The sequence below is a fragment of the Asparagus officinalis genome, chromosome 8 (assembly GCF_001876935.1).
Source record: "Asparagus officinalis chromosome 8, Aspof.V1, whole genome shotgun sequence".
NCBI classification, from domain to species: Eukaryota; Viridiplantae; Streptophyta; class Magnoliopsida; order Asparagales; family Asparagaceae; genus Asparagus; species Asparagus officinalis.
This window is the reverse complement of record NC_033801.1, coordinates 82,868,309-82,877,796: the sequence shown is the minus strand read 5'-3', so window position 1 is coordinate 82,877,796 and position 9,488 is coordinate 82,868,309. Positions and strand designations below refer to the sequence as shown.

General features: G+C 39.2%; 2 long non-coding RNA genes across 2 annotated transcripts; one reads left to right on the top strand and one right to left on the bottom strand.

Annotated features, from left to right (window-relative positions):
• Nucleotides 7,351-7,820, bottom strand: LOC109851266. Its single transcript, XR_002249744.1, has 2 exons — nucleotides 7,721-7,820; nucleotides 7,351-7,612 (listed from the first exon to the last, which is right to left on the bottom strand). It is a non-coding gene; the product is annotated as an uncharacterized LOC109851266 (long non-coding RNA).
• On the top strand, nucleotides 8,975-9,269 carry LOC109822762. The gene is made up of 2 exons (XR_002242262.1): nucleotides 8,975-9,031; nucleotides 9,102-9,269. It is a non-coding gene; the product is annotated as an uncharacterized LOC109822762 (long non-coding RNA).

Genomic DNA, 9,488 nt, shown 5'->3' with positions numbered 1-9,488 from the left:
TAAGTTTAAATGCCCCAAGCCCTTCATTTCTTAAATCCCTGGGGGGTAACTTCATTTCATCTTGGTTATCTCTTGATGCCACTGATTTGAGGGGGGGTGTTCTCCTGGGATGGAATGAGGATATTTTTTCCTGCTCCTCTTCGTCCTCAGACATTTTCTCAGCTTCGGCCACTCTTATACATAAACCTTCTAAATGGAGTTTCGTAGTTACTTCCATCTATGCTCCTTGCGATCCTTCTGAAAGGGAAGTTTGCTGGTGGGAAATTGCGAGGATCAGAAGCTCTCATGCTTTGCCATGGGTTGTTTTTGGAGACTTCAACATGACCTTAAGCTCAGAGGAAAGAAGTGGTCGCTCCAGTTCCTATAGGGATATTAAATCTTTTCAGCGTCTCATTGACTCGGTCCACCTGATTGACCTCCCCCTTAGTGGGAGGAAATTTACCTGGTCCAATAACAGATCCCCTCCATCATTAGCTAGATTGGACAGATTCTTCGTCTCCTTGGATTTTGAAGCCAACTTCCCTCTTATGGTTCAGTTTGCATATCCAGCTCATTGTTCAGATCACTGCCCAGTTATGTTGGACACCAACTCCCCTGTCGTCCCCCCTCTCTTTAGATTTGAAAAAATGTGGTTATCAATCCCCTCTTTCCAATCCTTCATAGAATCCAATTGGTCTTCCTTCTCACCAAGGGGAGAACAACATATGTCCCTTCCCATCAAGCTTAAACTCATTAAGAAGAGAATCAAATGGTGGAAAATGTTTTGTTTTGGATCCCTCTCCCATCACCTTTCTGATCTCATGTCCCAAATTCACTCCCTAAATGTCTCAGAAGAATCCAGGGATCTATCCTCCCCTGAGAAACATCGTAGATCTATCCTAAAGGAACAGGTCCTCTCTCTTGCAAATGCCGAAGAAATTAAATGGAAGCAAAGGTCTCGTATTCAGTGGCTAAAAGAAGGTGACAATAACTCAGCTTTCTTTCACAAAGTGGCATCCTATCATCGCAGAAAAAATTTCATTCCCCATCTCATTATAAACGACTCAATCATCTCATCGGATAGTGATATTAAACAATCTTTCCATTCTTTTTTCTCTAACCTATACAGCAAACCCTCAGTCTCCAGCTTAAGACCCAACTGGGACCTTTTATACCCTTCAGGCCACTCAGACTTATCTTCCCTTGATCTCCCTTTCTCCCAGGAGGAAATCACTGAAGCTATCTTTGGCCTTCACCCCGACAAATCTCCAGGACCAGATGGTCTTCCCATTCTTTTTTACCAAAAGTTTTGGTCTGTCATTAAATCTGATGTCATCGATTTCATCCAAGGCTTATATTCTCACCCTCAAACTCTCCACAACATAAATTATTCTCCTATCTGTCTCATCCCCAAAAAGGAAGATGCTAACTCCCCCTCTGATTTTCGGCCTATAAGCTTGATAAACAGTTCATGTAAAATTTTTTCCAAAATCCTAGCAAACAGGTTTAGGAAAGTTCTACACTTGCTCATAGATAACTCTCAATCGGCTTTCCAAGCAGGTAAATTCTCTCTGGACTCTTTTCTGTTAGGCCATGAAATGATCAACTACTGTTCCTCTGGGAAAAAAGAAGTGTGTGCCATTAAAGTTGACTTGTATAAGGCTTTTGACTGTGTTAACTGGTCGTTTCTGCTTTCCCTTCTTGAAGCCAGAGGCTTTGGTCCAAAATGGTGTTCCTGGATACACCATATTATCTCCTCGTCTAAATCAGCTGTCTTAGTTAACGGCTCCTCATCCTCCTTCTTTAAATGTTTCAGGGGCCTTAAACAAGGAGACCCCCTCTCCCCCCTCCTTTTTCTGCTAGTGGCGGATGTTCTTAGCAAGATGCTCAATTGCAGTGCAGCCTCAGGAGACCTTTCCGACCTAAATTTGAAAGGTAAACTCAATTCCATTAGAACTATTCAATTTGCGGATGACACCCTAATCTTCTCTAGGGCTAACTCTTCCAACATGGCTACTCTCAAGACAATCCTCTCCATCTTTGCAAGCATTTCAGGGCTTTGTGCAAATCCTCAGAAATCAAACCTCTTCTACCTTGGGAAAATCCCTCACAAAGGCAATTTGTTGGCGGAGACTCTTAACTGTGCTGTAGGTTCCCTCCCTTTCTCTTATCTGGGTCTTCCCCTGAAAAGGGGATCTGGAGACTCTTAACTGTGCTGTAGGTTCCCTCCCTTTCTCTTATCTGGGTCTTCCCCTGAAAAGGGGATCTCTATCCAAAAGAGAGTGGCAACCTTCCCTTTCTCTTATCTGGGTCTTCCCCTGAAAAGGGGATCTCTATCCAAAAGAGAGTGGCAACCTCTCCTTGAATCATTCAAAAAGAAGCTATCCTTATGGAAGAACAAATCCCTCTCTATTGGAGGTAGACTAACTTTACTGAATTCTGTGCTCTCCTCTATTCCCCTTTATTACATGTCATTCTTCAAGTTGCCGGTATGGGTCATCAAGGCCATAGATAAAATTAGAAGAAATTTCCTCTGGAATGGTAGCCATAGCTTCGCTAGATCTAAATGTCTAATCAACTGGGGAATAGTATGTAAGGCCAAAGATGAAGGAGGGCTTGGGGTGATTGACATCCCCTCCTTTAATTCAGCCCTCCTCTCCAAATGGATCTGGAAAATTTTTGATAGATCATCCCTGCTCAGTGAAGTGTTTTTCTCCATTTATTCCAAATATGGAGCTAACCCTTTTGCTAATCATCCGAAGATGTCACACTCAAGATTTTTTCAGGATCTTTTCTCATCACAATCCACCTTCTTCAACATTGTCAGATGGAATGTTGGTAATGGCATCACGGGCAGTTTTTGGCATGATAAATGGGCATCAGCTAACACTCTTAGCAGTCTCTTTCCACATGCATACAAGCTAGCCTTCTCGAGCAACTGTAGCATTGGATCGCAAGGAAGATGGGCCAACGGTTCATGGGTCTGGCACCCTATTAGTAGAAGGGGAACTTCCCCCAGTGAGAGGGCAGACGTTACCCATTAGTAGAAGGGGAACTTCCCCCAGTGAGAGGGCAGACGTTACCCATCTTCTCTCTTTCCTAGAGCATCAATCCCCAGGCGACTCATCAGAGCAGGATGCTTTATGGTGGCCTCTTCATTCATCGGGCTCTTTCACTGTAAAATCCTTTTACTCCTTCATTACTTCAGGTGGTCTTAAATCTAAGTATTTCAACTTGACTTGGAAATCCAACATTCCCCTCAAGGTAAAATCCACCTATGGATTATTACTAAAAGGAAATTGAATACAAAAGATAACTTGATTAAAAAAGGATGGAATGGTGATCCAAGTTGTCCCTTATGTCATCGGGAGACAGAGTCTCAAGATCACCTTTTTATTCATTGCTCTTTTGCCCGTGAAGTCTGGAACTACCTCCTCCCTCTTTTCCCAGTTAACAGCTGGCCCACTAATATGGAGGACCTGCTGCTGCTCTATCAAGTTCCCAACATTTTCCCGGACATTAAAGCCATATGGAAGATCTTGTTGCCATGTTACTGTTGGTGGATATGGTTCTATAGAAATTCGTTAATATTCAGGGATATTTTACCTAATTCGTTAACTACTGCTTCTAATATCGCGAGATTTACGATTTTCTGGTCAGGTGACGGAGATGACAGGACGGCGAGGAGGCTGCGAAGGGCAGCCCTCAACCTTGGCCTACAGGACCTAGCAAAGAAGCCTCCCCCTGCGGATGCAGGGGACAGCCTCTCCAGCAACTAGCAGCTGCGTCTTGAGCTGCATCAGGAAGAAGAAAGTCTGTTGGGCACTTTTGTTCCATTTTGGTTAGTTGCTAGCTGCGCCTAGCAAATTACAGTTTTATTTCTCAGTCTGTTGTTGTTTTCTAATTCCTTCTGGATACGTTGTTCTCTTGATGGTTTTCTTTTGTTTTCTCTAGACGTAGGAAACGGTAGGTCTTGTGTGGTAGATGACGACTATGGTCCGCTCCCTACCCACCACTCCCACTGCTTTCCCTCTATCTAGAGAAGTTATATGTATTTACTTCCAAACTTTTCTTTTATATATTAAATGAACAGGGTACCTTACCCTATTTCTCTAGTTCAAAAAAAAATATACTGATAGCATGTCCATAGAGGTTGCACTTTGCATCAAAGTTTATTTCAAGATCAAAGTTTATTTCAAGCCACTACAATCATCACCCATGCAGACTTATAACCTTGGCATACGATTCCATTGGTTCATCAGTAACTACTACTAATGGAAATTAATAAGCTAGTAAACCATAGAATCCAAGTCAGATAGTCGCATATATTTTCTCAAAAATGACAATTGCAATTTATGCAACAAGTTATAGCCGCATATATTTTCTCAAAAATGACAATTGCAATTTATGCAACAAGTTATAGCTATATATAGTTACCACCACAATGCATCAAGTGTGCAACAAGTTATAGCTATATATAGTTACCACCACAATGCATCAAGTGGACCAATTCTATTTGACTAAAATTTCATATATAAGGGGTGAAAAGACACAATAACCAGTTTCTTGCCACAACAATCAAGATGTGCAATTTTCTTGCCACAAACATTAGATTAAATGTCACCTATCACACAAAAGCCATGATGTGCATCAAACAACAGAACATTTATGTCCCTTAGCATTACTAAATCCATTGTCCTTGGCAAATGTGAGCTTTTTACTTGTTAACTTGTCTGTTTTCCTCATAAACATTCTATTTTTTATGCTCCTCAACAGTATACACGGTATAAATCGACTCATTGTTACTAAGCTAGATTATCAGTCATCAATTGCCATAAATGTCAGTCATGATTTGTTGGCACTTGATATGTATGTTGTTTGTACAGTTCCTCTAAAGGATGACTAAGCTAGCACCGTTACCTTCATATGAAGCAAAAGTTCTGCAATTTTCGGACACCTAAAAACTTTCACCATGATTCCTGCGCTATAACAGACAAGTTGATGTAACTTTCTTTCATCAATGGTTGAGCAATGAACATTAGTAGAAAGTAAGCCATAATGCATTGGTAGTTGGCATTTCTCTAGCAGGAGATACCCCATGTGTCACACCCCGGGCCCATGGCCCGTTGGCACGAATGTGATGTCCCACTTGACAGCGACACTTTCCCACAACATTTAGTCCCACATCGGTGGAATAATGAAAAATTAAGAGGTTTATATATATATTCAAGCAAAAGACTCAAGTGTAACATCGGCTAGTCAATTTTGACAGTGGTTTGAGCCAAATAGCACGTTACACTCGGTGTGTCCAATATCTTACACGCGCCAACGGGCCGCGGGCCCGGTGCGTGACAAATGGTATCAGAGCAGTTGCCAACCGGAAGTGTGGAGCTAAGTGCTATGCGGAGCTAAGTGTTACACTATGTGGTGGGAGTCTTCTCTAGAGCCCGTAGAAGCTACCTCTAGAGTCCACATCGCCTGGTAGCCTGGGATGTGCTAATTGTCATGTCGCGACGAGGACAGTGCCTTGGTAAGGCGGGGTAAATGTGACGTCCCACTTGACAGTGACAGTTTTCCACAACATTTAGTCCCACATCGGTTGGATAATGAAAAATTAAAAGGTTTATATATAGTGAAGCTAAAGATTCAAGTGTAATATCGGCTAGTCGATTTTGGCAGTGGTTTGAGCCAAATAGCACGTTACACTCGGTGGGTCCCACGACTTGCACGCGCCAACGAGCCACGGGGCCGGGGCGTGACACCATGGTTTTCCTTCCAAACTTGGAATTGACAACATTTACAAAAAAAATTAACATGTATGCATGTCATTACCTTACAACATTGGTATTAGCTCCATGGCAGGAATATCCGGTCCTATTAAGAAAATTAAATTGTGGTATAAGTATAACCTCCAACCCAAGTCACAAAAGGAATACTAATATTATTTTAGCAAGCTTCAATATACTTATATCATGCCCATAGAAGTTGCATTTTGCATCAAAGTTTATTTCAAGGCACTATAATTATCACCCATGCAGACTCATAATCTTGGTAAACTATTCCATTGGTTCATCAATAACTACTACTAATGGAAATTAATAAGCTAGTAAACCATACAATCGAAGTCAGATAGTCACATGTATTTTCTTAAAAAATGACAATTGCAATTTATGCAACAAGTTATAGTTATATATAGTTACCACCACAATTCATCAAGCGGACCAATTCTCACTACAAAAAAAGAAGAGTTAGGGGCAATTATTTTCGTCACTTTTAATTCAATTAGAGGCAAATAAATGGAATTATCTGCCTCTAATTACATGAGTGGCAAATCTCGTATCCGCACCTAAATGTGGCTAATTACATGAGTGGCAAATCTCGTATCCGCACCTAAATGTGGTGTTGCTAATAGTTATTAGGGGCAATTTTGCACAAACTTCCGCTCCAAATACTCAATACGCCACGTCAGCTGGTTTATTTGAAAAAGTATTAGAGGCAAATATAATTGCCTCTCATAACTTATTAGATGCAGATATAAATGCCCCAAATAGTTTGAATTATAATAAATGTATTTACTTATGGTACAAATATAATCGCCTCTAATAACTTCTTAGATGCAGATGTAACTGCCCCAAATAGTTGGAATTAAAATAAAGGTATTAATTTAAGGTACAAATATAATTGCCTCTAATAACTTAAATTTGATATTAATATTTTAAGTTTTTTAATAAATTCGGAAAAAATAATTAATTTTTAATTCATATAATTAAATTGAAAAACAAACATAAAATAATTGAAACATGAATAATTTTGATTAATAAGAAGTCAATCCAATTTGATTACATAATAATGTACCAAAATTGGTTAAAAAGCGTGTGACAAATAGTACTTAACAATAACTTAAATAACCAACAAAGTTGACTATCAACATGAATGTAAAAATATCTAACTTTTATCCCTGCCATTCCTATCATTTGGTGGCATCATCTGCTGCATAAAATCTGAATCATTGATCATTTCTGTAAACTTTCCACGTGGGTATGGCACTGGGTGGTACAAAGGTGGCTGGTATGGATTAGGGTAGTAGAACTGCGAAGATGATGTATCGGATACGGTGGAAGATGCTGATATGGAGGATATGGGTTCGATGTCGGAGTGTGCTGGGAAGGTGAGTGTTGTTGGGAAGGAGATCGCGGACGACGATGCTGATATGGTGGATATGGGCAAGATGTCAGAATTTGTTCGGAAGGTGACTGTTGTTGGGATGAAGACCACTGCTGGGAGTTAGACTATTGTTGGGAGGAAGATTGTTGATGCGGATGTGCGTTCCCTGAAGTGATCATCTGTTTCAACTCATCCAACTCCTTTTGCTGTCGCTCATACTTTTCCTCAAGTTCTGAATATTGAGATTGCAAATTAGCATATGCTCGCCCAGTACGTGATCAAAGTGATGAAGCTGTTGGCTGAGTTTGTCCCACCCAAGGAATCATGTATGGCGTCACCCCTCTTCCATAACCACGAACTCTACCACGAGTTTCTAAACCCCTTGCTGCTACATAAGCTTGTTGCTTAGTTCTTATGTTTCCTCGCCATGGGTTTCAACCAAACTCGTTAATTCCCGTGAGATCTTAACCTGAAAAAAGAATTCACTTCAATAGCCAAAATGGACACAATATGAAGTAAAGCAATTTTTTTACATGTATTACTTGTCTAAATACAAATTATTAAATTTCAAACTCACTGCCAATTCCTCCGATGCATCATCTATCCAACTTTTGTTTTCATCTCGCCGTTTGTGCACTATATAAAACATCTCAATAGGATCGGCTTTGCGACCATGTTTTTTCTCCTATTTTTAAAACACAGAAAAACAATCATAAATTTTATTTAACTAAAGAAGCAACATCTCAAAGAAGCAGACTTCAACAGTAAATGTAATGTTATGGACATCAAATGGTCTACATAGAATAAAAGTCAATTGAAACAAATCCAGGACAACTAAGACGCTAGAGAGCATAGGCATTAATGTAACTTTAAGAGAAAATCCTAATACATCACAAATCTGATATTTGAATAGAAGCAGGCACAAGTAAAAAATGAGGTATCCTAGACGGAATTTTCCGTCTAGGAAAATCAGAATTCCATCTAGAATGCGTATCCTAGACGGAATTCCGTCTAGAATACGCGTCTAGTATGTTCCCGTCTAGAATGTAGTATTCTAGACGAAAATTCCGTCTAGAATACATCCTAGACGGATTATTCTAGACGGAATTCAACTGTCTAGAATACATCCTAGACGGATTATTCTAGACGGAATTTCCGTCTAGAATAGTACATCCTAGACGAGAAAAGTTTCGGTCTAGGAAGTGTATCCTAGACGAAAATTTCCGTCTAGGATACTCATCCTAGACGGAAATTCCATCTAGGAGGTTTTTTTTTATTTTAAAAATTAGGCATTCTAGACGGAATTTTAGCATCCTAGACGGAATTTCCATCTACGATGTTGTGCTACAGTTTTGTTTTTTGTTTTTTGCTGCTTTGTTTAGATATCTACTTTGTGCATTGAAGAATTAAGGAAAAAATGCTAATAGGGAAATACTTGAGCTTCTTTCATTACATCTAGAAAAAAATATGATCAATTCTGCAAGTAAGATTATACCAAGATGAACTAATCTAATAATATCTACTAACAAAATGAACGTTATACCAAGATAATGTACATTAATTTAGCATTACAAAGACTCCAACTACCTTAAACAATTACACTCTAATATTTGACAATAAATAAATCAATAAAATTACAAATGGCCCAACTTGTTATATATGGAAGCAATTGCCCCTCTCTCCTTTCAAAATGCCTGCTCTACTCTCTCACTTCCCTTTCTATGTGAAAGTGCTTCCATCACGAGGTCCACATGCTCTTCGTTCACCTGCAAAAATTGATTTATTACGAGTAAATATCCTAGAATATAAATTTCAGAGGTCAGGCAAACTGTTCACCTGCAAAAATTGATTTATTACGAGTAAATATCCTAGAATATAAATTTCAGAGGTCAGGCAAACTAAAACATGTGAAATATTTGGCGAAAACGAGTAAATATCCTAGAATATAAATTTCAGAGGTCAGGCAAACTAAAACATGTGAAATATTTGGCGAAAATTTTTTTTATTCTTGATAACTACTCGAGAGAAAAAAAATGTCGCTAAGGGCCAAAGACAGATAAAAAAAAGAATGAAATAATAGCTGTGAAGTAATTGGAATTGAATTCTAATCGACATAAAGGAAGAGATCGACGTAGGAATGAAATGAGGTGTTTGACGTCAACCTTGATGTCATTGCTAAGCAATCTATCTTTGAGAAAATGGAATAACATGTTTGAGAGTTTGTTAAGGAAACATAGATAATTTTATATTTGTTAGTATTAGCTCTCAAATGGAGTGAACATAGAGTTGATTGAAATGTCCATTGTGGAGTTACCAAATTCAGAAGCAGACAAGAAGAACCATAT